Raw genomic sequence first — 26,685 nt, 5'->3', positions numbered from 1 at the left:
GTACTTCATATGCCTGGGCCTGCCCCTTGGCGTGCCAGAACAAACCTCCTTCACCAGTGCTTCTGCACCTTGAATGACAGGACACCAGCTCTCTAGGCGGCTCCCTCAATGGCCTGGGTCCACTCATCATGTTCTCTCTACTGCATCTCTGGGTCCTCAGAGAGAAATGCCAGCTGTGTCAGTTCACCTGAAGACAAGTACACCTGGGGTGGAGCACAGGCGGCCCTTCATGATGACACAAGCGCTCGTGCAGCCTGGTCCTCAAAACAGGACCACCAGCAACTGTGAGCAAGTTGCACCTGATGCCGGGTGCCAGACATTCCCAGCCCACCAGGCACAGGCCTGCTCAACCCCAGGCATCAGGGAGGCAGCCTGAGTAGCAGGAAGGGGGTGCATCTCTCAAAGGAAGACGCTCTGCTCCACTCCCAACTCCACCACTTCCCAACTGCCTGGTCCCCTCGTGATCAGGAAACAGACTTTGAATGGTTTTAATCTTCTTAAATTTATGAGGTCTATTTTATGGTCCAGAATCTAGCCCATCTGGATGAATTTTCCATGTGTGTTCTACTGTTGTTGGGTGGAATGTTCTGTAAATGCCAATCAGGTAAAGTTAAAGATGATCTGTAAATGCCAATCAGGTAAAGTTAATGACGATGTTTTCCAAGTGCTCTGTGTGGTCATTGATTTTCTACTTGTTGAGGGAGGGGGCTGTGATGCTTCCGGACGTGTCTGCTGTGCTGGGGTACAGTCTCCAGTCATCCATTCAAACGCTCAGTTGTTGGGGGAGGGGGCTATGATGCTTCCGGACGTGTCTGCTGTGCTGGGGTACAGTCTCCAGTCATCCATTCAAACGCTCAGTTGTTGGGGGAGGGGGCTGTGATGCTTCCAGACGTGTCTGCTGTGCTGGGGTACAGTCTCCAGCCTCCCAGTCAGATGCTCATCTGGGTGCTGCTCAGAACAGACTTTGCAGATGTGATTACAGACCCTAATCAGTTGAACTTTAAGTAGAGATGATTCTGGGTGCGCCTGACTTAATTGGTCAGAGGACCTTAATAGCTAGGCTGAGGCTTCCCCAGGGAAAGAAGAAATTCCTCCTGTGAACAATAGCATTGGCTGTGTCTGCACACACATCAAGTCACACTTGCTTTGCAGCCGCCACAACTGCATGACAGACTTCTCATCTGCTTGATACAGACACACTTTCTGCGGGTTCTGCTCCTCTGGCTGAACCCTGACTGAGCCCAGGGTACTGAGCCCAGGGTACTGAAATTGCTGGTGATAATTGTGATTCTTCTATTTCTCCTTGCAGCTCTATCAGTTTTCACATCATATGTCTTGAAACTGTTAAACACATTCAACATTTGTGTCCTGATGAACTGATGCCTTTATCTTGGTGATGGACTTCTATGTGCCTGGAAATACTCTTTGATATGAAACCTACCTTGTCTGGTGCTAGTACGGCCACTGCAGCTTTCTGCTGGTTAGTGGTAGCAAGGTACATCTTTTCCCATCCTCTTACTTTTAACCTGTTTGTGGCTTCCTTTGCACTTCCTTTGCTGTATTTCTCTGCAGGCAGCATTTATTTGGGTCTTTCTTGCTTCTGTATCCCATCTTGCAATTTCTGTTTTCATCTGAAATGCTAGACAATTTATGTTTAATGTAATTGTGATACAGTTGGGTTTAAATCTTTTTGTTTTGGGTTTCTACTTGTCCCATCTCTTTCTTATTCCCATGCCTTCTTTGAGATTGATTGAGGGTTTTAATGATTCTCCTTTATCCCCACTATCAGCTTATTAGTTATACAGTAATTCATAATTTTTACTGGATGTTCTAGAGTTTATAATATACCTCTTTAACTTATCACAACCTCCCTTCATATACTATTATTCCATATCACGTATGGTGTAAGAATCACTGAACAATATACTTCTATGCCTCCCTCCCATTCTTTGTGCTATTATTGTCAGACATTTTACTTCCTTGCAAACTATAAACCCCAAAATACACTGCTATTATTCTTTATTTAAATGGTGAAATATCACTGCAAGAAATGTAAAAATAAGAAAAATATATTTTACATTTATCTATTTAATTACTGGGCTTCCCAGGTGGCTCAGTGGTAAGAATCCACCTGCCAGTGCAGGAAACATGGGTTCAATCCCTGGATTGGGAAGATCCCCTGGAGAAGAATATGGCAACCCACTCCAGTTTTCTTGTCTGGGAAATCCCATGGACAGAGGAGCCTGGCAGGTGCCTATAGTCCATGGGGGTGCAAAAGAGACACGACTTAGCAATTAAACAATGACAAATTACTGAATTACTATTACCGGTCCACTTCACTGCTTTGTGTAGATCTAAATTTCCATTTGGATTTTTTTTTCTGCTAGAAGAACCTCCTTTAACACTTGCTGTAAATCAGATTTGCTGACAGTGAATTTTATTGGTTTTTGTTTGTCTGAAATAGTCATTTTATTTCCAATTTTGAATCATATTTTCACTGGCTAATAAAATCACTGTTGATGGTCCCCACCTCCATCAGCATTTAGTACTTAAAAGATGCTTGTCCACTGTTTTCTGGCTGGCATGGTTTCTGGCAAGGGGTCTGCTGTCCCTCATATGGTTCTGCTCCTCTGTCCACAATGTGTCCTTTTTATCTGGCTGCTTCTAAGATTTCTTTTTATTACTGGTTTTCAGCAATTTGTTTGTAATGTGTCTTGATGTGGCTTTCTCAGTGTTTACTCCACATAGGGTTTGTTTGGCTCCTTGGATCTGTGAGTTTCTAGTTTCCACTGAGTTTAGAAAGCTTTTGGCTGTTATTTCTTCCAAACAGGTTTTGTCCCTGCCTCTCTCTTATTTCTAGAACTCCAATTACAAACATGCAAGATGACTGGATATTAGCCCGCGGGTCACCACAGTTCTGTTATTTTGTTTTTAAAGTCTTTTTTCTCTCTGCTCAAATTTGAATTGTTTTATGGCTTCAAACTTGCTGATCTTTAATTCTACAGTGTTGACTCTGCTGTGAATTCTATCCAGCATATTTTTCATTTCAGATATTGAATTTTCAACTGAAAGTTCCACTGTGACTTTTTTGTATCTTTCATTTTGCTTCTCATTATTTGTTGTTCTTCCCTCTTGAATGTATGGAACATATTTTTAGTTGCTGTTTCAACATCCTTGTCTGTGAATTCCATCATCTATGTCACATCTGGGTATCTTTTTACTGATTGACTTTTCCCCAAGATTTTGGGTGAATTTTCTGCTTTTTCTGCATGCATGGTTAATTTTGATCAAACGCCAGACACTGTCAATGTTCACTATTGCTTTCTGGCTTTTGCGGTGCTCCTTAAAAAAGTCTTGGATTTTATTCTGGTGTGCAGTTCTGAGTTATTTGGAATTAGTTAGACTCTTATGAGGCCTCTTTTAAAATGTTGTTAGGGTGGGTCCAGGACAGACTTAGGCTAAAACTAATTTACTACCATTATGCAGAAAATGCTCATGAGGATTCCACTAATGCCCAGTGTATCCTAAGATCTTCCCACCCCAGCTGGTATAAACACAAGCTATCTTCAGCTCTGTGTAAGCTCCAAGGACTGTTCTGCCTGCCTCTCTGGGCAGCAATGTCCCCAGCCTCCTTTCCTTCCCTCACATACATGCACATGTTAGCCATGCCCTGGTGGAGCCTCTCTGGAGCTCCCTCCACTCAGCCCTCTGCCCCCCGAGTCTTGCTAGTCTGCCTTCTCTCTCCTTCATGCAATGAGAACACCCTCTCTCACACCTTCCCTCCCTGCAGTGAGCTGGTGCAGTCATAAGCCCTGTTTCTCCCTTTCACTGCCTGTTGTCAATGTGTGACAGCTGTGCTTGGTGTATTCCATCCAGCTTTCTGGTCATTTATGGCAGGAGGGTAATTCCCACGCCTCTTACTTCACATTGGCCAGAATCAGATGTCAAAAACCAAAAGTCAGTAACATTTTCAGAAGATGTTTCTGGTCTAATGTTTTTTATTTCCACATTTTAAGTAGAACCCCTAAAATCCATTCCCCTCCACGGTCATTATCAGTTCATCAAATAATAAAAAGGACAGAAGGGCATTTCTCCCCAAAGTAGGACAGCTGTGGGTCTTATACCAGCTACTAAACTTTCTGCAGTTTCCTTATTTAACCACAGACTTGAGCGTTTTCCTAGGCTGACAATGAGGACAGTACTGATTAGAGATGATGGAGATATCATGCCGGGAATAGGAGTTGGGAACGTGGCTATTATTATTAGTGTGTGTATCTGAAACAGAAATTGTAGCCTGACCCTTCCTGTGCATCATCCCAGCAGAATCAAGGGCAGATGTCCTGCTTGGGGAGCTGGGGTGACAGAGGGACAGGTGCTTGTCACTGAGCTCCCGGGGCAGCGATCTCCACGGCTCCCTCCACACCCCTCTAGGTGTCTCCAGGTCAGAACTTCACATCAACGTCATAGTGAATTCTCAGAGGGATCCTGGAGCAGGGGGCAGGTGGCCCCACAGCCAGGAGAGATGGAGCCAGGGTGAACCAGGCCTGCCCAGCACCTGGGCAGAGTGGTTCCTGAATACCAGCTGTTGGCATACCTTCGTCAAACATTGGCCACATCTCCACAGTACCCACCTGTCACTCACTTCACATGTGTCTTTAAAATCACTTCATTTCTAAAAATATTTAAAGCTATTTTAAAAGAAATTTATGTCACTACCATCAATGGGAAATCAGTATCATTTGTTTCTTTAAAAAAAAAAACCCTCAGGGCACCATGAAAATAGTACACTCTCATTAAATTCTAGCCAGATGCTCCTGCTTTCTGGAGGCTTTCTTTCTTTATTAAGAAGAGAGACCAGCAACTTCTGGAGAGGTACTGGGTCATAATAATACCTAACTCAGAGGGCTTCCCTAGGAGTCCAGTGGTTAAGAATCCACCTGCCAATGCAGAGGACATGGGTTCAATCCCTGGTCTGAGAACTAAGATACCACATGCCATGGAGCAACTATGCCCTGGCACCCCAACTACTGAGCCTGCGCTCTAGAGCCTGCAAGCTGCAGCTACTGAAGCCTAAGCACCCTAGAGTCTGTGCTCTGCAGCGAGAGGCCACCCTTGTTGAGAAGGTAAGAAGCCCGCGAACAGCGGTTAGAGAGAGGCCCCCGCTCACCACAGCCAGAGAAAGCCTGTGCACACCAACGAAGACCCAGTACAATCAAAAATAAAAATATTTTTAAAAATTGCCTAAGACTTTCTCTTAGATATGACTGGAAACTTTGAAAAAGATTCTGCAGCGCCCAGTTAAATGTGGCTGTCATCAGATGGAAGGTGAAACCCAAGCAGAGAGAAGGCAGAGGACCAAGTGACAGACAGCAGAGATGAGGGGCCTGAGCAAGAGGGAGGGAGCCCCTGTTCAAATCGAGGACTTCCACTGGCTCAGGAAGCAAGACCCCGGAGTCCCCAGGGGGGCAGTGTGGGCTGAGGTGTGGCTGAAGTGGGGGGTGCCTTGTGGTGGCTGGCAGTGTGGGCTGAGGTGGGAGTGCCTCGTGGTGCAGCCACTGTGGAACATGTTCTGGCATCCTCCTCACTGTACAACCAGAAATCCCCACAAATCTGTCCAGAGTAGTTGGGCGCGAGGCTGAGATGGACAGACACGCCAGCCTGATGGCAAGGGCTCCTGGCAGTACTAAGTGCGGCCTGAGAACCAGAATTGCCCAGAGGTCTGCATCAGGTGGACAAGCACGTCCATACCACAGAAAATCACCCGGCCGTCACGAGGACACAGACCTAACGCCTGCGGCGAGACAATGTGGCTGTGGATGCACTGTGACCTGTGAAAGCAGACCTAAAGGGGACAGGGAAGCATTCCATCTCGTGACATTCCAGAAAAGACAAAACTGATCTCCAGGGACAGAAATCAGGTGGGGGCTGCCGGGGGCTGGTCGACCATGATGGGAATTCTCGGGGGTGACGGGACTTTGTCTGTGTTGACGGTGGCAGTTACACAACTGGACGCGTTTGTTACTCAGGATGGGGCAGTGAAAAGGGTGGATTTTACTGATGTAGGTTATATCCCAATAAGCCTGGCTTAAACAGCAACATACATCAGACAAAAGCCATCTCCTGCTGCAGACGTGTTAACATCTCTTCATTACTCTTGGGATAAAAGGCAGCTCCCCTCCTCAGCCTCTGAGCTGTAGGGGTCTGGCCTCCTCTTCCCTCTCCTCCTGGTCCTCAGGGCTCCTGCACACTCTGTTCCCCGTCCCAAATGCTCTGCCTACACCCTTCCCACATCCTTCCTTTCCAAGCTTCAGACCCTCATCCCCCCCACCCACCAGAAGAGGCTCCGGTCTTGTATTCATGGGTCTTTTTCTCCATCACAAGTCGCAATCACACCCCCACTCAGCTGTGTGCCTGATGGGTAACTATCTCCCCATGAAGGACACAACATTTCTATCTCATCACTGATGCTGAACCTTGCTACAGAGCTCGTCACACAGCTCATGTTCAATAAGTTCCCAAATAAGAGGATGAGTGAACAACTAAGTTCTGGAGAAAGGAAACACACAGAGTAACTTCTCTGCACTCCATTCTTTGGTGAAAGAATATTCTATTGAAAAGGACACTAGGCAAGGTAACACAGCCACCCCTCCTGGGCTGTCACAGACCAGCGGAAGGGCAGGTGACACAGAGTCCTACCTGTCACAGCACAGGTCCCAGGTTCCCAGCTCGGAGCTTGTTGTCAGCCTGAAAAGTAGGAGGGAAAAAAAAAAAAAAAAAACCATTAACTGCTTTGCTGGAGTCCAGTCTTTCCCAACTGCCTGGCTCTGCTCAGCCTAAAACCAGCAGAAAGTGTTTGCTCAAGCCTGGTGCCTGCTTCAACACCAGGGTGTCTGAGTTTCGGACCAAACATCAGTCTTTTGAAGCTGAGGTTCTGTTAAGGCCTGGCTCAAACAACAGGGTCACTGAGAGGCTTATGAAAAGGATTTGAGAGGCTCCCCGCATGCCAATTAGCTCTTACAAAACAAGTGTTTTGATGAGCACCGTGCTGATGAATCAGCTCCACGTGGCTCCCTTCCCCTAGAAACACCCTTGGGCCTGAGAATGAAGGGGGGTGGTGGGGAGAGATGGGGGCCCCACTGCAGTACAGGTTTTGCCAGATTCTTGGTGGAGGGAGGGGGTGAACAGTTGAACACATTTGGCAGATATAAAACATGGCTGGAATCATACTTCCTTGAAGCAAATATTATTCTCATTAAAACACAGATCATCCATTGGGAGGAGCCGACGTGGAGGGCAGCACAGAGAACCCCTTTGGTTATATGCAGCCGTGCTTAGCGAGCAGAAGCGGGGAATGGAGGCCCCGGCGCCACCGTCGCCCCTAGTCTGGTCCCTGCCCAGCGAGGCTCCCTTCGCCAGCCAGCGAGCAACCAGGGTCCTGGCTCCGCCCTTCCAGCTGGGTTTCTGGGCTGCCCTCTTGCTGGAAGCCGCCTTCCTGATTCTCCACCAGGTCCTGATCAGGCGCTCTCAACTGAGAGACATTCTGCTATGTGAGGGCCGTGATGTGTGTTGCCTGGTCAAATGCCAGCATTGACGCTGTGTGGATGGGGTAGATGTGGTGACTACCTGCAACCAGCCAGCTCCAAGTAAGGGAGGTTACTCTTTGTAAGGCGGGTTGGCCCCATTCACCCAGTTGGAGTTCTTGTGAGCAAAAACTGAGGTTTCCCGGAGAAGAAAAAATTCTGCCTCACTACTGGACAGAAGAGACACCCTGTTCTACACCATAACAGACACCCTTCTAGGACTTCCAGCCTGCTGACCACTCCTACAGATTCTGGCCTGTGAACCCCATGGTCCTTATGATAAAATGAATCTGTTGCTCTTTCTGCAGATAGAATAGATAGAGACGGACAGACTATATAACTGATGGACATCAATAGATGACAGATATCCTCTTGGTTCCACTTTTCTGGGGAACCCTGGGTGATCTGTCAGTCCCCCAGGGCTAGCCCTTGAAAACCCCTCACCCACATGGCAGTACAGACTGGTGGTTAAAATGGCACCTCTGGTTTATATGAAGTTCTGGAACAGGCAAAACTAATCAGTGATGACAAAAATAAGGACAGTGGCTGCCTCAGTAGGGTGTGGGCAAGGACTGACTGGGTAGAGGGTACTTTCTGCAGGGGGTGGGAAATTCCACGTGCTGATGGGGAGGGGTTTACAGGAGTTTGCTTGTGTTAAAACTCAGCAAAAGGTACACCTAAAATTTGTGCATTTCACTGCATGGAAAGTTTACTTAAAAACATAAATATTGAACTCTAGTTGGCAGAACATGCCCTCAACTGCTTAGGGGCCAACTATACTGGTGTCTGCAGTGGCTGTATGAAATGCACACAAAAGGTGGATCTACAGATGGAGATAGGCGTGGAGAGCTGGACAGACAGCTGATAAAGAGACTACAGCTCAGTGTCAATGGTGGAATCAAGTGGTGGCTACATGGGTACTTGTGGTACCATAGACCAAGCAGCTGAGGTGTGATATGGTCAGACAGCTCGAAGTCCTGAACCTTGAATGCTTCTGAATGCTGGACTCCTGAGTACCTCACTGAGATGGTGACAGGACGGGGAAGCAGACCTCAGCAGCAACATCCTCAGTCCATGACCTTCAACAAGCATCAGGGACATCAAGTTGGAGGCCTCTTTGAGACCAGGATGATCTAGACAAGTTACAGTCACCTGGGGCAGTGGAAGCCAAGGGCTGGGGGAACCCAGACTAGCAGGGGTGTGTGTGTTATGTTGACAGGGGATGGGCTGCCTCTTGGGGGAGGCATTCAAGGTAAGTGAGACTTCAGTGGCTAGACATGGTCCGATTGCATAAAAGATGTCCTGTGATGCAAGATTCTGGTCCATGGTGGTTCTGCCCTTCCACAAGACTATAGATACAGAGGGTCCCGTTTGCCTGCCACTTGCCTTGAGCCAAACTGGAAGCCACACTTGCTACAGAACAAGATCCTGCCTTGCTGAAAGGGCCCCTGGCCCATCTCAGCTTTCAGTGAGCAAATGCTCTGTTCAGTCAGAAAGAATTCCACAGATCCCCATCTGGAAGCAGAAGGCAAGGACTTGGAAGGTTTATCCTGACCCAGTCCTATTTTCTTGTCACTTCCCCTGAAGACCAAGGGCTCAGAAGGCAATGAAATAATGTGAAATGATATGGCCAATAAGGAGACTGTGTTGTAACGAGCCAGGAGAACATGGCTCAGACTCAGAAAGGAAGGACACTCACCTCCAAAGTATCAGTGATGGCCTTATTAACAGCTAAGCTTAACCCATCCACCCATCTATCCATTCATCCATCCTCCATCCAACTCTAGAGTCTTACACTGCTATACCCTTGCTACATGCGTGGTTTATTATAGTATTTGGCATAGAGGAAGCACTATTTCTTGTGTAGTTGGATTATAAGATATCATATGTATCCTTAAGGAGCAAGTGAAACAAATTAGTTATGCCGCAAATGGGGAGCTATGAAATACCATGAGGCTGACAGTTCAACCTACTGAGCCGATGAAGACACTGGTGAGAGGAAAAGGTGTGGAAAATAATTTCTTAAATATATACTTTTTTGAAATATCTATCTATTGTCTGACATTTCTGTTTTCTTTACTGGCAGGCCTATGAAATAGTTCTATTTAAAATCTATTATCCAAAATAAATTATTCCAAGTCTATATCCATATATATTAAAGGAAAACTTTAAAAAATATTTTTTGCACTGATTATCTGGACATTCGAAAAAACAGGCAGAGTAATTACTCTTGCTCCATACTCACAAACTTTGATTTCTTTTTAAAGTTTATCTGGGCTGTTTAATACAATGTCACTGATTTTTTTTTAAGAATATCTTTTTAAATTATTTACTAGTTTTATTTTTTCATAAATTACCCTCAATCTTCCTCAGTGTTAAACTTCGTGATTGATAAATTCAAGATTGTTGACACTCTTGACTGGCTGTAAAGTATAATATTTTATTGAGAAAATTCTCTTTCTACAGGTGCTGACAGACCTGGAAACTCAGCACAAATCTGGCCAAGTGGAAGATTTCCTCAGTTCTAATTTTTCCATGTGGGAAGATGAGTCTATTTCAGCCTGGATATGCGGTCAGGGTCTGTTTTGACTCTAGTCAGAGAATCTCTCATCAACAAGTATTTCACAAGTCTAAATTCATCAAATTGTCTCTATTTATGATGCTTTTCAATGTTTCACCAAATTTAAATGCTACAAAAATCTTAGCTATCTCAACTGCATTCCATTTCGGTACAGAATGTAAATATATCCAACTTTAAAATGTGGACCTCATCAGAGATTCTTCCACTGGCCCAGAACATTCCACAGTGAAGTGACAGCACTGTTCCCCAAGATCCCACAGCAGGACCAAGCATGCGACTCCCCCAGCCCTCCCATCAGGATCTTTAACACGTCAGCACCTTTCTGTGAGCAAATTTGCTCTGCGGCCATTGTGCTTCACTAAAAGCTTCCTGAACTGAAGATTTCTGGCACAACCTTCACTAAAAAATTTGGAAGTTCCCAGTGGATTTTGAATAAACGGCACAACGAATTTAAAGGGCTCACTTACAGAACAATTAAATGCCACTGTGCGCACTTTATTTACAAAGGATCCCCTCCTGCACCTGGCAGATAAGGATGGCAATTAACCCCAGGGAGAGGAATGAGGCCCTGCTGCCTCCGCTTTCGTTTTAATTCAGCATCAGCTCTGTCCTAGGAATTTGTGGTCCAGCCCCTCCACTTCTCACTCGTGCATCGTGACAGGCTGAGCTCCTCTCACGATGTGGAGGATTTCGTGAAGCAGTTATCACTTGCTGGGCAGCATCGTTGATTCCAAGCATATTTATGCGCCATAGATGTCTCAATTTGGCCAAAGCCTTGTTTTCAGAACGATGTGTGCTCCACCAGAATTTGAAATTTGTGTTATCACTGCAAAAATAAATCACTGTACCTTCAACGTTGAACTTTTAAACTGAATCAGAGAAAGCCTTTGCATTATTTATGTTGCACACTGCCCCGCCGGCTGGCTGCCTGGGGCTTCAGGCATCCTCGGGCCACTGGTGAGGATGACACAGCAGCCAGGAACCAGAGGCTGGCAGGTCAGTTCCATGTCTTAAAAATGCATTCATTTTTTTAATCTTTAAACCCTTGCTAGATTGTCTTACCACCCAAATCTCCAGCATGATGTTCCCTGTCTTTGCTTCAGAGGAGGGTTAGCAAGTGTTGAGACAGGACTAGCTAGTGCCTGGCCCAGGCTCCCTCCTGGTTACACCGCTGTCTGTGACCAGGGGCAGAGCCTGCTGGGCTCATGTCTGTGACAAGAGAGCTCTTGCACAACGGGAGACACGAAACAGCCCCTGGAATATGGCAAATAATATGTTAAGATAAATATTTAGAAGTTTTGATGGAATGCAACTCTGTTTCAAAGGAAAATGAAATGTCAGAAAAACCGGCTCAACTGCTGTTTTCATTCCCAGAAGCCTCGCTGGATGCAGGAACCACGTGGAGATGTTCTCCTGCTTCCTGTGCCCCAGATCACGGTTCCACATTGAAGACTCACCCCTCCTTCCTTGGCCTCTCTTCCGCCCCCCTTGAGGCACCAGCCTGTCACCCAGGAGCTCCAAGAACAGTGGGGCAGACACCCACGCCCCTCACATGACTGGGACAGGCCTCTCGGAGGCCAGCACCCTGCCCCCGGGCAGGGATGGTTGGTCCCTCCTTCTGCAAGTGTCCACAGGGTGTGGCCAGACAACGTAAGTGCCCAGCCCAGTGTCACACTGGAAAGCACAGCATCCTTCCCTCAGCTCCAGCCCGAGTGGTCCAGGGCGCCCCGAGGACCAGGCTGCGAGCTCCAGAGACAACTCCCGGCAGGCAGAGCAGGGGCAGGGCACCTGCAGAGGAGCGGGATGACTGCGTGGATGGCCAACAGGACCAGCTCCCTCGGACAAGGTTAGGCTGCGGAGGCAGCAGATGGCCTTGCGTCTTATCCTGGAGGAGGAAGGAGCCGGCACCCCAAGCGGGCGAGGGTGGGGCTGGAGAAGTCCTTCGTGGCAGAGGGAGGAAGGGGGATCAGAGCAGCAGGGGAACTGGGCCCAGATTCAGCCTTGACCAGGACGGCCAGTCCCCGCCCTGCAGGGACCTACAGTCACAGAATGATGCTGCTGACTTGGGGGCTGTGGGGGAGGGAGGTGTGAGCAGCCAGGAATGGCACTCCATCTCTGGCGCTGGGGTCTCTGGTCAGGGAGGGCTACCCATAGGGAGGACCTAGGCTCTTCTTCACTAGCCCCACTTCAAACCAAATCAGACTTTCCTGAAGCACCCACCCACTGAGCCATTTCTGATCCCCAAGAGGGTTTGCATGGTGTGGTCGCTGACAGAGGTTTGGGGGACCTTAGGATGGGGATGAGGGAGGGGTAGACCGAGAGGTGGGCAGTGCCCACCTTTGAGGGGACAGCACTGACCTTGACGGGAAGGGCAGTGTAGGGGACAAGTCTCAGTTGCCCCATAGCAGCAGTTGAGTTGGAAGGGTACATCCCAGCAGGACACAATCTAAGGATGTCGCTGGGGTTTTGCTCAGATAGTGGAATTTGGCATCAAGTGTGGAGTAAGAGAAGCACCCAGAGGTATGATGTGCCCTCATGAGATAATGAGCCCCAGTATGCACCCAAGCTCCCAAGTGCTCCATGGACCCGGGGACACAGAACAGACTGGGAGAAAGAAGGGGCTGTGAGGTGCTGGCCTCAGCTTCAGAACAGGCTGGTAGAGAGAATGGACTGTGAGGTGGTGATCTCAGCTTCAGCCCGCAGCCCAAGGCAGAGCGATATGAGTGTGCCCCTGAGCTGGAGCCGACTGCAGACAACACCCGTGGGCTGGCTGCCTGGTGCCCCAGCAACTTCTCAGGGAATCAAGGAGCTGGAGGATGAGCCAGCCCTGCAGGGGTAGGAGAGTCTGTGTGGGCAACGGGGGCCCAGCAGGGAAATCTGGGCGAAGCGGCCTCCCTGGAAACCACTGCGGGGGCCATGTTTTCTCTGAGCCTTTGTTGCTTTGTTACCAAGGACGTTCTGTTCCAGCTCCCTACCCCTCACCTGAGATCATCGTCCATCTTTGCGAAAAGTCAGAGTAATTCTTTCCATCCCCGCTGGCCAGGTTGGGTGTATGCAGGCCAGGTCATGTTGGCATGACAACAAGACAGGCCGGGAGGAGGGAAGCGCTACCTCAATGCTCAGCAATGGCCGTGTGGCCCCCTCCTCCCAGCCTGGGCCTCTTCCAGGGGTGAACGCCCGGCTCCTGTGTCCACACTGTCGTCGATGCTCTGCGTGCCTGCTGGGTGCCAGGCCACATATGGGGAGGTCCTTCCCTGAACCTTCGTGATCTCAATATGCTGCAGGCATTCCTTTTTTAATGCATTCATTTACTTCTGGTTGTGCCGGGTCTTCACTGCTGCGAGGGCTTTTCTCTAGTTGTGGCAAGTAGAGGGCTGCTCTCTAGTCACAGTATACAAGCTTCTCACTGCGGAGGCTTCTCTCGTTACAGAGCATCGGCTCTCGGCACGCAGGCTTCGGTAGTTGTGGTGCATGGGCTTAGCTGCTCTGCAGCATGTGGGATCTTCCAAGATCAGGGATCAAACCCATGTCTCCTGCCTTGATGGGGGGATTCTTTACCACCGAGCCACCAGGGAAGCCCCAGGCATTCATTTCATCCTGAGTTTAAAGATTCAAATCTGACGCTAGACCCTTGCGTGTATGTTCAATTGGTTGTCAACAAGGACGCCAAGATCATTCAATGAGGAATGGACAGCCTCTTCAACAAATGGTGCTTCCAACCAAACACCCACATGCAAAAGGATGAAGTCAGACCCCTACGAAATAGCATATACAAAAATTAACTATAAAAGACTCAAAGACCTAAATGGAAGAGTTAAAACTGTAAGTCTTAGAAAGAAGACGCGAATCTTTGTGACCTTGGATTAGACAACAATTTCTTAGATATGACACCAAAAGCACAGCAAGCAAATTAAAAATTAAGTAATCAAAATTAATAATTTTGTGATACAAAGGACATCATCAAGAATGTGAAAGGCAAGGCATGAGAGGAAATACTTGCAAATCATATACCTGATCTAGAATATATAAAGAACTCCTAAATTCAAATAATAAAAAGACAAAGAAAATATACAAATGGGCAAGAAGCACATGAAAAAGATGTCTTCTTTCACTAGCTGTCAGGGAAGTGCAACAAGATACCACTTCATTCTCTTTGTAATGGTTATAGTCAAAAAGATAGAGAACCAGAGTATTGGTGAGAATGGGGGAAAATCAGAAACCTCATACATTGCTGTTCCAGAAGCTCCTCAAAAGATTAAACACAGAGTTACCTTCTGACCCAAGCAATTCCACTCCTGGATATATACCCAGGAGAAGTGAAAACACCTCCATGCCAAAAATATGTAATGTTTGTTGCAGCATTATTCATAATAGATGAATAACCAAAACAATCAAAATGTCCACCAAATTAATGGATAAGCAAAATGGGGCCCACCTGTACTGTGGAATTTCACTCAGCCATACAAAAGAATGACACAGGCTTCATTCAGCACAGTGCACCTTGAGAAAAGCATGCTAAGTGAATGACACACATACAAAAGACCACATATGATTTGATTCCATTTATATGAAAGGTCCAAAACAGGCAAATTCATAGAGAGAGAAAGTAGACTCATGGCTGCCAAGAGCCGGGGCATGATTGCTGATGGGGACAAGGTTTCCTTTTGGGATGACAAAATGCTTCTGAAATTGACTGTGGTGATGGCTGCACAACTCTGTTGAATGCACAACGAACCATTTAATGGTATACTTGAAGCAGGTGCAGTGTACTGTGCATGAATTGGATCTCCATACGGCTGTATCAAGAACAACGGAGGCCCAGTACAGTAATCGACAGACCACGTTCCACACAAAGGGCAGAGGCAGGACTTGAACTCAGGCCCTTCAGGTCAAAGCTCTTCACCGCCTGCTCTGTTACCTCCTGCAGACTTATGCCTTTGAGTAAGGTCTAACTCTGGACTTCCTCAACACCAATCATCTAGCCCCACATGCTATTCAATCCATGGTCCACATGTGTGGTCTACGTGTGAGCTGTAGGGGGTCACAGCCACAGAAACTCAGGGGCACTATCCTGAAAGGGTCTTTAAAAATCACTGAGTCAGCTTCCCATCTTCTCCTGGACTTGCTCTCTTTGTATCCTCAGTGGGATCATCCACCATCCCATGAGGTAAGCCCTCCACCTCACTTGCCACCATGTTGCATTGTTTAGCAGGACCAGTCATTCTGGGACTCAAACGCTGACGAGGCAGCAATGACAATGGCATTCCAAACACTCTAGCTGCCTGCCAGAAGCTGACGTAAATCCTCTCACGGGGGAAGATAACATTGTCCTATGCCTTGAGTTATCTCTATATTGTTTCATTTACAATAACCAGCACATCATCAAAAATAATCTGGCATTTAAGGAGATGGAACATGATAAAAAATCAAGAGAAACTACAGACAATAGAAACAGAGCCATAGAAGATGGAAAATGCGTTATTCAAAGAATGAACTTTCAATAATCCCTTAAAATATTGAAGGAAATAAAAGACAAGATTGAGAATTTTGGTACGGTAGAAACTATAAGAAAGAATCAAAGAAAAGTTCTAGAACTAAGAAATATAATAACTGGAATTTAGAACTTAATAATTAGCTCTAACTAAAGAAAGAATTAGTAAGCTGGAAGATAAATCAAAAGAAACTTTGCAGATGAAAATAATTATTTTAGCTATTCTAGTGAATGTATACTGGTACTCTATGGTTAACATTTGCATTTCCCTAATAGCTAATGACGTTGAGCACCTTTTTCATATGCTTCTTGGCCATCTCGAGATTGTTTTAATGCAGTGCCTATTCAAAACTTTGGGTATTTAAAAAATTAGGTTATCTGTCTTTTTTAGAAATACTAGTATTTATTAGAGTTTGACAACTCTAAAAAAGTATTTTAATTTCTATGATAATCTAAAAGAACAACAGAGGTGCTTATCAAGCTAACAAGGGGGAGTATAAAAATATTATAAAGTTTAAAAAGGCAAGAAAGGAGAGAAAAAACAACACAGGATAATCAGAACAAATTAAAAACACACAGTAACTTAGATAGATTGGAATACTAGATGAAACCCCTAATATATCAGTTATCACATGAAATGTACACAGACTAAATGGTCAAACTGAAAGACAAACATGGTATCTCTTGTCAATGGAAAAATATAACTTTTCATCCAAATAAATGACTTTCTTACAAGCATGTTTTTGGTCTTTGTCCATCTCTCACTGTCACCACACAGGTAGAAGCAACCTACCTGCAAATGCACTCTCATTTAGCTGGGGACGTCTGATGATTATCACTGATAGACTGTTTTCCTTTGCTACTAAAAAGTTAGTTCATTCAGCTAGACAAATTCCCTTTCTAAAAGGAAGGTTATTGCTTCTACTTGTCAAGATCATTTAAATAATGTGGTTTTAAAATGAGATCTGACATCCTTGCAATTTCCCTCTACAGTTCCCATACCTTAGTCTATCCTTGCCTCTGGAATAGTGGTTAACTATTCAAGTTCTGCCTGAGTTTGAGTCCTGACACAGTCCAGACGTGGGACTCAGCTCAGGTTGAAGAATTCATTTCATCCCCCTGGACCTCTGTTTCCTCATCTGTAAAATGGGATAATGGTCCCTACTTCAAAGGGTCACTGAGTGGATTAAATAACCAAAAGCACACATCACACTTAATGAACACAGTAATTATTAACTATAATGTGGTCATTTTATCAGTGCTACCCCCTCCCCTTCCTGATCTGGTCATTTCCTCCCCATCTCCTGTCAAGGTTCCGCTCAGAAACTACTGGGAATTCCCTGGCAGGCCAGAGGTTAGGACTCCAGCCTTTTACTGAAGCGGGTATAGATTCAATCCCAGGTCCTGGAACTAAGATCCCACAAGCCACATGGCCAAAAAAATAAATGAGAAACTACTCCTCCCGGTGACCCCTGCCCGGCCAACCACCCCACCTCATGCACACACAAATGACAGCTCGACCCTCATAATCCTGTGCTGCAGACGAGTGTCTAGAGGAATATAATTCACTCATATTGGAAGCAAAAGGCCCACAAGGGTAAGAAAGGGATGATATATGTTCCTCTTCCCTTGATTCAGTGCCATGGAGTCACATCTTACACATGCAATCGTAAAGTCAAGTCACAGCTGGGTAGTCAAAGTGTCCCTTGACACACGTTTGGTATACACACCCCGGCACCAGGTCTTGCCCACCAAAGGTGGAGACCCACAGGGCCAGGCAAAGAACGGACCAGAGGAAAGTCTACACACCAACCTGTGGGCTTTCGAGGTGCTCACCTTTGCGGGGGCACCAGCCAACCCCAAGAAGCAACACTGGCAGCAGCAGGGAACGAGAGCCCAAATGCAGGGGCGAGAAGCCCAAGGTAGCATGACTTACTTTGCTCTGTCCCCGACACCCTTCCAGTCCGGTGGCACAAGCAGGGTGGTGCTCAAGGAGAGGACAGGGAGAAGCAGAGCTGCGTCCTACGAGGGGAGGAGCCCCTCCTGGGACTCAGCTAGGCGTGTGTGGGGGAGGCTGCCGTGCAGACGACCGTGGGGGCCCTGCTGTGTGTCAGGCATTGAACAATCCTGAAAACACTGTGTGGGTCAGATGGTCTGTTTCATCCAGTAGATTCCACTGTCCTCCCTGAAAACCAGTGGGGAGTGGATGCTTTTGGGGAGAGGTCTCTCCACCCTCTGTGCCTACCTCGTGCAGAGGCTCATCCATGCGTGTGGCCCATGCGAGTGGCTAAGGAAAGGAGAGAGCATATCTGCCCACAGTGAGATCACAGGAGCACACATGCCCGCCTCTGAAGACACGCCTGCCTCCTGCTGTTCTGGACCTCACCTCCACTCGGGGAACATCATAGTCAGAAACGGCCCTGGCGGCCTCTTCCATGTCCACGCACGCAGGAAAGGCACTCTGTGCATCTGTGGTGCCCTGAGCCACCCTCGGTCAGCCACAGTACTCACTGTCACACTCTGGACCTTGAAATGTCACAAGCCCTAGGCAGCTCTCTCTTAGCCCCTCTCTTACTGGAAAAGGAGGTTGTCCCATGAAGGTGCCCAGGTGCCTCTGACCGCCCCCCCTCCTGAGCAGAACCCGCAGCACCCCTACACCCTGGGTCAACAGCACAGGGGAGGTGGGGGGCCTCCCGCATGGCCAGCCCATTGGCCCAACAAGGGGTCAGACTCGCCCTCCTAGAGAGTCACCCAGGCCTGGAGGGTCAGGAGTCAGATCTGCCAGCCAGCAGACCACCTGCCGTGCAGAAAATGCACCACACCACACAGCCAGGACAGGCAGTCTCCCCTTCTCTTGGCATTAGAGCTGCCAGTAAGCAAACTAGAGCCAGGAGGGGCCATGTGAGCCCATCAGATTAACAGGATCAGAAGGAACTTGGACATACAGCGTCAGCCGAAGTGTACACCACCTTGAAAGTAGACATCTAAACGCACACGCCAACATTTAGAGGGCACTTCAGCACAGCAATCGCACTCCTGGGTGCAGATGTTGTTGGAAACCTAGTCAGACATGATTACAACCAAGGGGCTCTGCGGAAAGGCTTCGGTGCATCCAAGGTGCAGGCTCCAGTCTCCCCTCCCTGCCTGCCCATGATATAGAGAGAGAGGTCCCGTTTGGGGTAGATTGGTGCCCTCACCTGGGGTTCCGGAAATGGTGCTGGCTGACTGGTACAGTTCCTCTACAATTGGGCTGGCAGGAGCTCCAGAACGAAGCCCCTCTGGTGGGATGGCCTGGACCCCCCAGGCTCCCCAGCCCCGAGCGGGATGATGGTTTGGCTGCAGGTACCGGTTGGGCCAGGGTAGCAGGGGCACCCATAATACCGGGTGCCTCCCCAGAGTGTGAAACGTAGGAGGCGGCATTTGGAGCAAATCCTCTTGACAGAAACTTGCCCTGGGTCCAAAATCATCAGTGAAAACCCAAATGGTGTAAGTCTGGCCACTCGTCAGATGGCTGTTTGTGCAGGAAACGTGCAGTGAGTGTTCACAGTAAGACTGTTCCCAGAGCTGCGTGCGGGTCTCCAGATTCCCGGAAAGTGACGGCTTCGCTGGAAGTGAGGTTATTTTCGAGGAAGGGAAGGGATTTAGTGATTGCTAAGTACTCTGGTTTTTAAAAAATTCCAAAACCTAAAATTCCATACAGAGATCCAGGTAGAAGTTAATGGTTTTTCCCAAGTAGCATGGACAGTTGGAATAAAGCATTTGGAGGGTGCCTGGCTTTCCTGTGACTCAGTCGGGGCTGGCACTGCCACAGGCCGGGAGGAGGCCCGGAGGAGGCCGGCCAGCAGATCCCCACAGCTGCCCAGGCCCCGGCCACCGCAGCACCAGGAGGGGAAAACACTGGAGAGGGCCAGGACCCTCGGAGACCTTACCAAGACTGGGGAGAAGGCCGAGAGGTTGTATATTAGCTCCAGAGCAAAGCAGAGCCTGGTGTGGAATTTTAGCCAAATGGTAACTTTTTTTTTTAACACATTTAAAAATGAAACCCTTCTTTTGCTCATTTCTCAGAACTGTTTTGTCAACAACAGCCTAAGCTGCCTGCCCTCTCCCACCTACTACCTCGCCCACTCAGTCCTGGTTTTCTCTAAAGTCAGTTCTCCACTGGGTTTACCCCATTCCCTACCCCTGCCCCTGAGAGCTGGGCAAGCAGTTTTCATTTTTCATAGCACGAGGGCACCGAGAGTAGAGTAGAGCATGCATGGTTGGTGCAGGAAACACACCCTGCAGTGCAGAAGTGCCCCTGAGCCAAGGACGTGTCTCCTGGGTGACCAGGGTCCCTCAGCTTTGTCCCGAGAAGAAGCGTCTATGCTTTTGCTGTGGTGAACCCGGGGATGCCCATACTTAAGTGCCTAAAGTGACATGATGCCTCCTGCCCAGCGTCGGACCCATTTCCTGTGAACTGCAGTTTCTGATTCTCAAGTAGCCCTAACGAGGCAGCCCCTGAGAATGTTTGACAGAACTCGAGTGGCCACACAGAGCACATCTGCTGCTGTTGAAGGATGATCCTGTGAAGGATGATGGTGCTCCACGTCAGTGCCAGTGATGACATGGAGGACACTGGGGCTCTGGGCTGACAGACACACTTGGTTGTAACAAATGACTTCAGCAGAGGCAGATTCAACTCTTGTCCTGGGGGAGGGGTCTTGTCCAGAGTCTGTGTCCCCAGGGACTTTCCAACCCCCACCCCCACACAGAGTGTGGCACCCAATGTGCAGCCGGTTCAAAGCAGGACAGCCTGTGGCCAGCTCTGCCTCAGGGCTCCAGGGGGGACACTCACACACTTGCAGTGTGCACTTCACTTTTGTGTGCTGAGTTGTTGCTAAGTTACCGAATACATCAGGCTGCATGACATGTGACCTTTTCTAGACTGATCAGGGTTCCCTGAGCCAGCTGTCAGAACCACTCTAAAGGGTGGGGGCAAAGACATGGCTGAAGTTACTGGGGGCAAAATAGATCTCTCCTTTCTTGTTTTGTTGTTGAATAACAAGAAATCTCCAGACTAATATCCATCACTGTTATAAATATCATGACAATTAGGTGACTTTTTTGCTCCATGAATTCCCTTTATCTTACTCAGGAAGGTAAGGCTGGCAGTGAGGCACGGGTGGCATGTCCTCACTCAGCCTGCCATGTGGTATCAGCCATGGGTGGTGGAGGTGGCACAGAGGCTGGGTAACCCACATGCCACAGCCCATAGCACAGCTTGCCCGGAGGGTCTGCCCGGGACCGGCCAGCTGCATTGTGCTCTGGGTTCTGGGAGCTTCGCCCTGCAGGCTTCACTCTGAAGGACGCTGGTTCAGCGATGAAACATCAGGTCTGTGCTCCAGACATCAGTGAGTCATGCTGCTGCTGCTGCTGCTGCTGCTGCTAAGTCGCTTCAGTCGTGTCTGACTCTGTGCTACCCCATAGACAGCAGCCCACCAGGCTCCCCTGTCCCTGGGATTCTCCAGGCAAGAACACTGGAGTGGGTTGCCATTGCCTTCTCCAATGCATGAAAGTGAAAAGTGAAAGTGAAGTCGCTCAGTCGTGTCCGACTCTTCGAGACCCCATGGACTGAAGCCCACCAGGCTTCTCCGTCCATGGGATTTTCCAGGCAAGAGTACTGGAGTGGGGTGCCATCGCCTTCTCCACAGTGAGTCATGAGCACTTAGTAAAGCACTCTCCCCCTGTGTCTGACACCCACCTGCTGGCTGTGGCCGCCTCGGGGACTGCGGGACCCAGACCCTGCGCATCTGCCCATGGTGTCCCCACGGCCCCATGGGGCAAGAGTCCAGCACTCCTTCCCAGAGCTGGCACTTCTGCAGTGGGGCCAGTTCATGCTATTGCACCCAATTAATGCCCTCCCTCCCCACCGCCACCCCGCTCCACTGTATCCTTTGTCCCTGCTCTGCACTGTGACAGCATGCAGTTGAGGGCTCTGTGTGTCTGTGTGTGCTGGTGTGCCCCACACTGGACTCATGTCCACAGAGCAGTGGGGGCTGGGCCGGGTGTGTGACCCGCCATGGGGACATCCATTGAGTGGGGTGGGGGAATCCCGGGCCCAGAAAGCGCCCAGGGGAGCCCTGGCTGGACTCAGAGTCCTAAAATCCAGGAGAGTAAAGCAGCTTCTTCTGGGGCTGGGAGGCAGGAGGGCACATGATGAATTAGAAGTGAATTCTGGAAGAACCCCACTGAGAGGACAAGGAGAGCGTTCCCCAGGGTCACAGAGCACGTTAACTGTCAGTTAAGCCAAGAATTCAGATCCATCAAAAAAATTAAATAAGAATTTCCATATGATCCAGCATTTCATTTCTAGGTATACACCCAAAAGAACTGAAAGCAGGGTGTCAAACAGAGATTTGAACACCCCTGTTCATAGCAGCATTATTCATAATAGCCAAGAAATGAAAGAAGCCAAGTGTCCATTGATGGGTGACGATAAACAAATCATGGTCCATCCACGCAGTGGAATATTATCCAGCTTCTAAAAGGAAGGAAATTCTGACACGTTACAACATGGACAAACCTTGACACTACACTTAACAAAATAAACCAATCTTACAAGGACAAATTCTGTATGATTCCACTTATATAGGCAAATTCACAGAGACTGAGAGTAGCTTCTGCAGCTGGGGGAGGGGGCCGTGAGTGTGTGTTTACTGGGAAACAGAGCATTGTTTGGGGAAGATGACAAAGTTCTGTGGACGGTGGTGGTGGGTGCACAGCAAGGTAAATGTGCCTGATACCTCAGGCAAATTTTATGCTGTGTGTATTTCACTACAGTAAAAATGAAAACATAAATAAACCAAGAGCCCAGACAGAGCCCTCCCACCTCAGCACAGTTCACTGGCCTCTCCTGAGGACTTCAGGTTCCAAACCCGGAAGCCACAGCTCCCACACAGGCCCCACCCTGCTGTCATGAACCTGCTCACATGGGGATCTGGGCAGAATTTCCGCTGTGTGGTCATAGGACCACCTATAGCAGAGTTGTCTGGGGGCCGATTTACAATGCAGATTCCTGGGCACTGTTCCAGGCTCTGAATAGATCTCAGGGTAAGAGGGGTGCAATTACTTGTATTTTAGATTCTTGTGGCAACATGGACGTGAAAACAGCACAGAGGGCAGGTCAGTCCTTCACCCGGAGGCCGTGGATCGTGCTTCAGAACATTGATTCAGAAACCAAAACACAGCAGAAAGCTCCGGCTGAATTCCAGAGAAGAAAGCCGCTTGAAATTGATTTTCACAAGCATTTCTTATATTTCATGCCCCCAGATCTCCACACTGTAACAACCTGTGTAAAAGGTGTTAGTCTAGAGGTGACCCACAAATAGCCACAAATCCAGAGAATTTACAGAAGCATGGAGCTTGACAAGCGGGACCAATAAACCTTGCCTTCACACTTGCTGGGAGGCTGCCCAGGCAGCTGGTGCAAAGTTGGGGTCGGCAAAGGCCCTGAGAATCCTGGTCCCTGGGGGGCCCATGTGCTGCCCCCAGGCTCCCATGCTGGCCCCGAGCCCCAGCTCCTCCCCGGGAAGCTTGCTGCCAGGTTGTGAGGTGTTGAGTTCTGCCTGATCAGGAATGAGCTGACAGGGCATCTGCCGGGAGGAGGAGGAAATGGTAGGTGAACAGCTGAGAGGTGGTCAGCCAATGGAACCAGCCTCGAGGGCCATGGTCAGGCCTGCGGATGCCACCCAAGCAGACACTTGACCAGGGACAGAGTCTCCCACCCAGAACCCGAAGTCCAGAAGAGAGCAAGCAGGCCCTGGGTTCCAAACCCTGGGGGACGAGGTGGGGCAGTGGTGGGCGGCGAAGAGGCCAGAACTAGGAGCAGACTCAGAGGAAATGCAGGAGGGCCCGGAGCCTCCCAACACCAGGCCGGGTGGGTGGGCCTGTTGGGGGCAGGGAGTGCAGTCACAGGCCCAAGTCCTGCTTCAGGAGCCTCTCCTCCTGGGAGAGGGGGGTGCCAAGGCCAGTCCAGTGTGCTGCTCTGTGGGCTCCCTAGGGGACCCAGAGGGGAGGACTTGGGAGCAACTGTGGCCTCTTCCTTCATTTTGAAGATGAGGCCGCAGCTGGAGCCCCCAGCCCTCGGGGCTCTCCCAGGGCTTCAACAGAGCAACACAGACCCAGAAGACAGCAGGTCCCCGGGGAAGAGGGGCGTTAGCAGCACGTGACCACAGAGGTAGAAGGCAAAAGAAGCCAGGATCTCCTGCAGCCTGCTATTTTGGGAAGACTGCCTGGGATTTGCCTCCACACAGACTAGTGGGGGAGTGAGGGGAGTGCGCTCTGAAGGGAGTGGGCTCTGAGGGGAGTGAGGGGAGTGCGTTCTGAGTGAGTGTGAGGGGTACCTGCACAGCAGAGGAGTGAGTGCACGCGTTATGAGTTCTAGTTTGAAACTTCCCGAATCACTGCCTCCTAACTGAAACCAGTGATCAGTACAATCAGCTTGACTGTACAGTCAGCCCGCTCCCCTACAACGTGACTCACTGCTCCCCCAGGGGTTCAGGTCACTTAAGGGTTAACTTTTTTTTTTCTTTCATCTTTAAAAAGGCAACAGTGGCGTTTCACCAATGCCAGACGAGACAGGCTCTAGCCTGGAATTTAGGGTCACCGACAGGAAACCATGTGAAGACAGCTGCCAAGTCCAGCGTGGGGACTCCTGCTTTCGTCATCTCAACCCCGTCTCCCATCAGCAGGAATGGCCTTGCTGGGCCACACAGGCACACACGTGAGGCTCAGAGCTTACAGTCTGGGCTCAGAGGCAAAACTAACCCATCGCACTGCTGCATCTGATCCTGAAAACAGGTCGGAAAATGTACAAGACGGGACTTGACATGTAATGGATAAATGGCCAGAGTAGAGGAGGGGAGACAGAGGTTTAAGCCCCCTCATCAGAGCCAAGGCAGCTGGATTCAACACGTGTTCTCCTTTTTCTTCTCACTGCTTCCCCAGGACCTCAGAGAGCTAGCTGACACCAAATAAATACTTAGTCACAGTTTAGTCTATTTATGGCAATATTGTGCCTGGTTATCAAAGTTACTCACAGCCTAATCGACAGACAGACACAGCTGTAGGTGGTAGCACAAGGTAGTTCCCCAGGGATGGAACCCATCCTAGACCACCCCAGAGAGCACCCAGGCTGGACACTCAGGGGTCTAGCCTCCCCCACACAGGAGGTGCAAGCCCAGGTGCACGGCCTGAGCCCTATGGTCCAGACTGTGGATCATCCACCCCTTGCCTTCTTCCAAATACCACTCCTCCTGACCCAAGGTGTTTGGAATCCTTTCTGGGAGCACAGAGCTTTCATTCCACAATCAGAAACCAAACATAAAATGAGAATCCACCCACAGAAAGCAACACCTTGGCTTAACTTCAAACTAAAGTGTAAATGACTGGTAGTAGACTCCTCACAGCTCAACAAAGCCTGAGCTTCTCTTTCTGTTAAGGCCTTCAGGGCCTCTTCCAACCCTTCCCTGCTCTGTTCTTCACTCTGCACTTTGGGTTGAACTGCTCCTGCCTCTCGTCTCCCCACTTTGCCTCTGCACCCCCATATGTACCCCCTCGGCTCCCCTCTGCTTCTCCTCTGCTCCCACCTGCCCCATCTCTGCCATCTCCCTCCCACTGTATGCAATCAGCTCTCCATGCCTCTCTCCCCAAATACACTGGTTCTTCTTGGAACCCTCTCCTGCTTCTCCCATGCCTAGCACATGCCTGGCTTCTGGTAAATGTCTGTGAGGGAAAGAAGGGAGGCAGGCAAGGCAGAGGCCCAGGGCCAGATGCTATCAGAGGCTTCAGGAAGTTAGACAGCTAACACACACAGAAACAGCAGCACCCTTGCTCTGGCTAAGGATCCAGACTGTCTCACTGACGCCAAACTGCATAAGGAGGGCTGGGACCATGAGCCAGCACAGGTGCCACAGCTCAGGGACGGCCGTGGGCCATTGGTGTGAGCACCGCCTGGAGGATATGTGGGCTGCGGGGAGAGCCCTCGCTCCTGGCCGGCTCTCTGCCCCCCTCCCCTCCCAGCTCTTGGCAGCTTGGCGGGGCAGGCATATCCTCTGGGATTTATTTGCATCCACTTTGGAACAAACGGATTTCTTCCATATTTATATCATAGAATAAACAGAGATTTTCCTGATCAAAGGCTGCCCAGGCCTGGAGACGATTACCAGGAGTGTTTTCCCAACTGAGTCACGCCTTGCATTCGGGACACTGGCTCTGTCTGCACGCACCACGTGATCCAGCTCAGTGACCATCGGGATATTCCAGAAAGGAACAAGGCTTCACACCCTCCAGGGTACACACTCCCCACTTAAAGAACAAATGGAGCACCCAGGTGATGGAGTCAGAGCAAGCACCCTTGACGCCATCATGCATGCCCCCCAACACAGCCAGTATCCTCTCCAGGCAGCCAATGAGGTAAACAGGGGTGGAAACCTGGCCTGGTGACACCTGCCAGGCCTCAAGTAGAGGAGAAGATTTGAAGCCATGGCACAGAGCAGCCCTGCTCTGGGTCACAGGGGGAACAGTGAGGCTGGTTTACAGAAATGTTCTGGAGTTGCACTTCCATCAGTAACGAAAGGGAGAGCCCAGAGTCAGTGCCTAGTGATGTGGCGGTTGGGCCAGAAGGGAGGAGAGGAAGAGGGGCCTGGAAACCTGACCTCCATTCAGATGGGGAACTGCCTTTAGCAGTCAGGTACGGAATGGATGGCCATTCCCAAGCCATTTCCCAGCACATCTCAGGAGCAGGGAGCCATGAGGAGATGGCCCAGGAGGCTGGGTTGCTGACATCTGCCAGGACAGCTGGCCGGCTGGCCAGGGAGTCCCTCAGTCCTGATGGACATGGTTTGCCCCCAGGCCTGCCCCAGCCTGGGTCTCTGACTCTTGATGACAGATTCCTCATCATCTTCTAAGAAGCAGCCTTCAGACCATTTGTATTTCTTCTGGAAACTCTTCAGATCCTTGGCCCTTTATTTCTGCATAATCTATAAAAGTTTTGG

This window comes from Capricornis sumatraensis, chromosome 20 (genome assembly GCF_032405125.1).
Source record: "Capricornis sumatraensis isolate serow.1 chromosome 20, serow.2, whole genome shotgun sequence".
Taxonomy (NCBI): Eukaryota; Metazoa; Chordata; class Mammalia; order Artiodactyla; family Bovidae; genus Capricornis; species Capricornis sumatraensis.
This window is presented reverse-complemented; position numbering follows the sequence as displayed.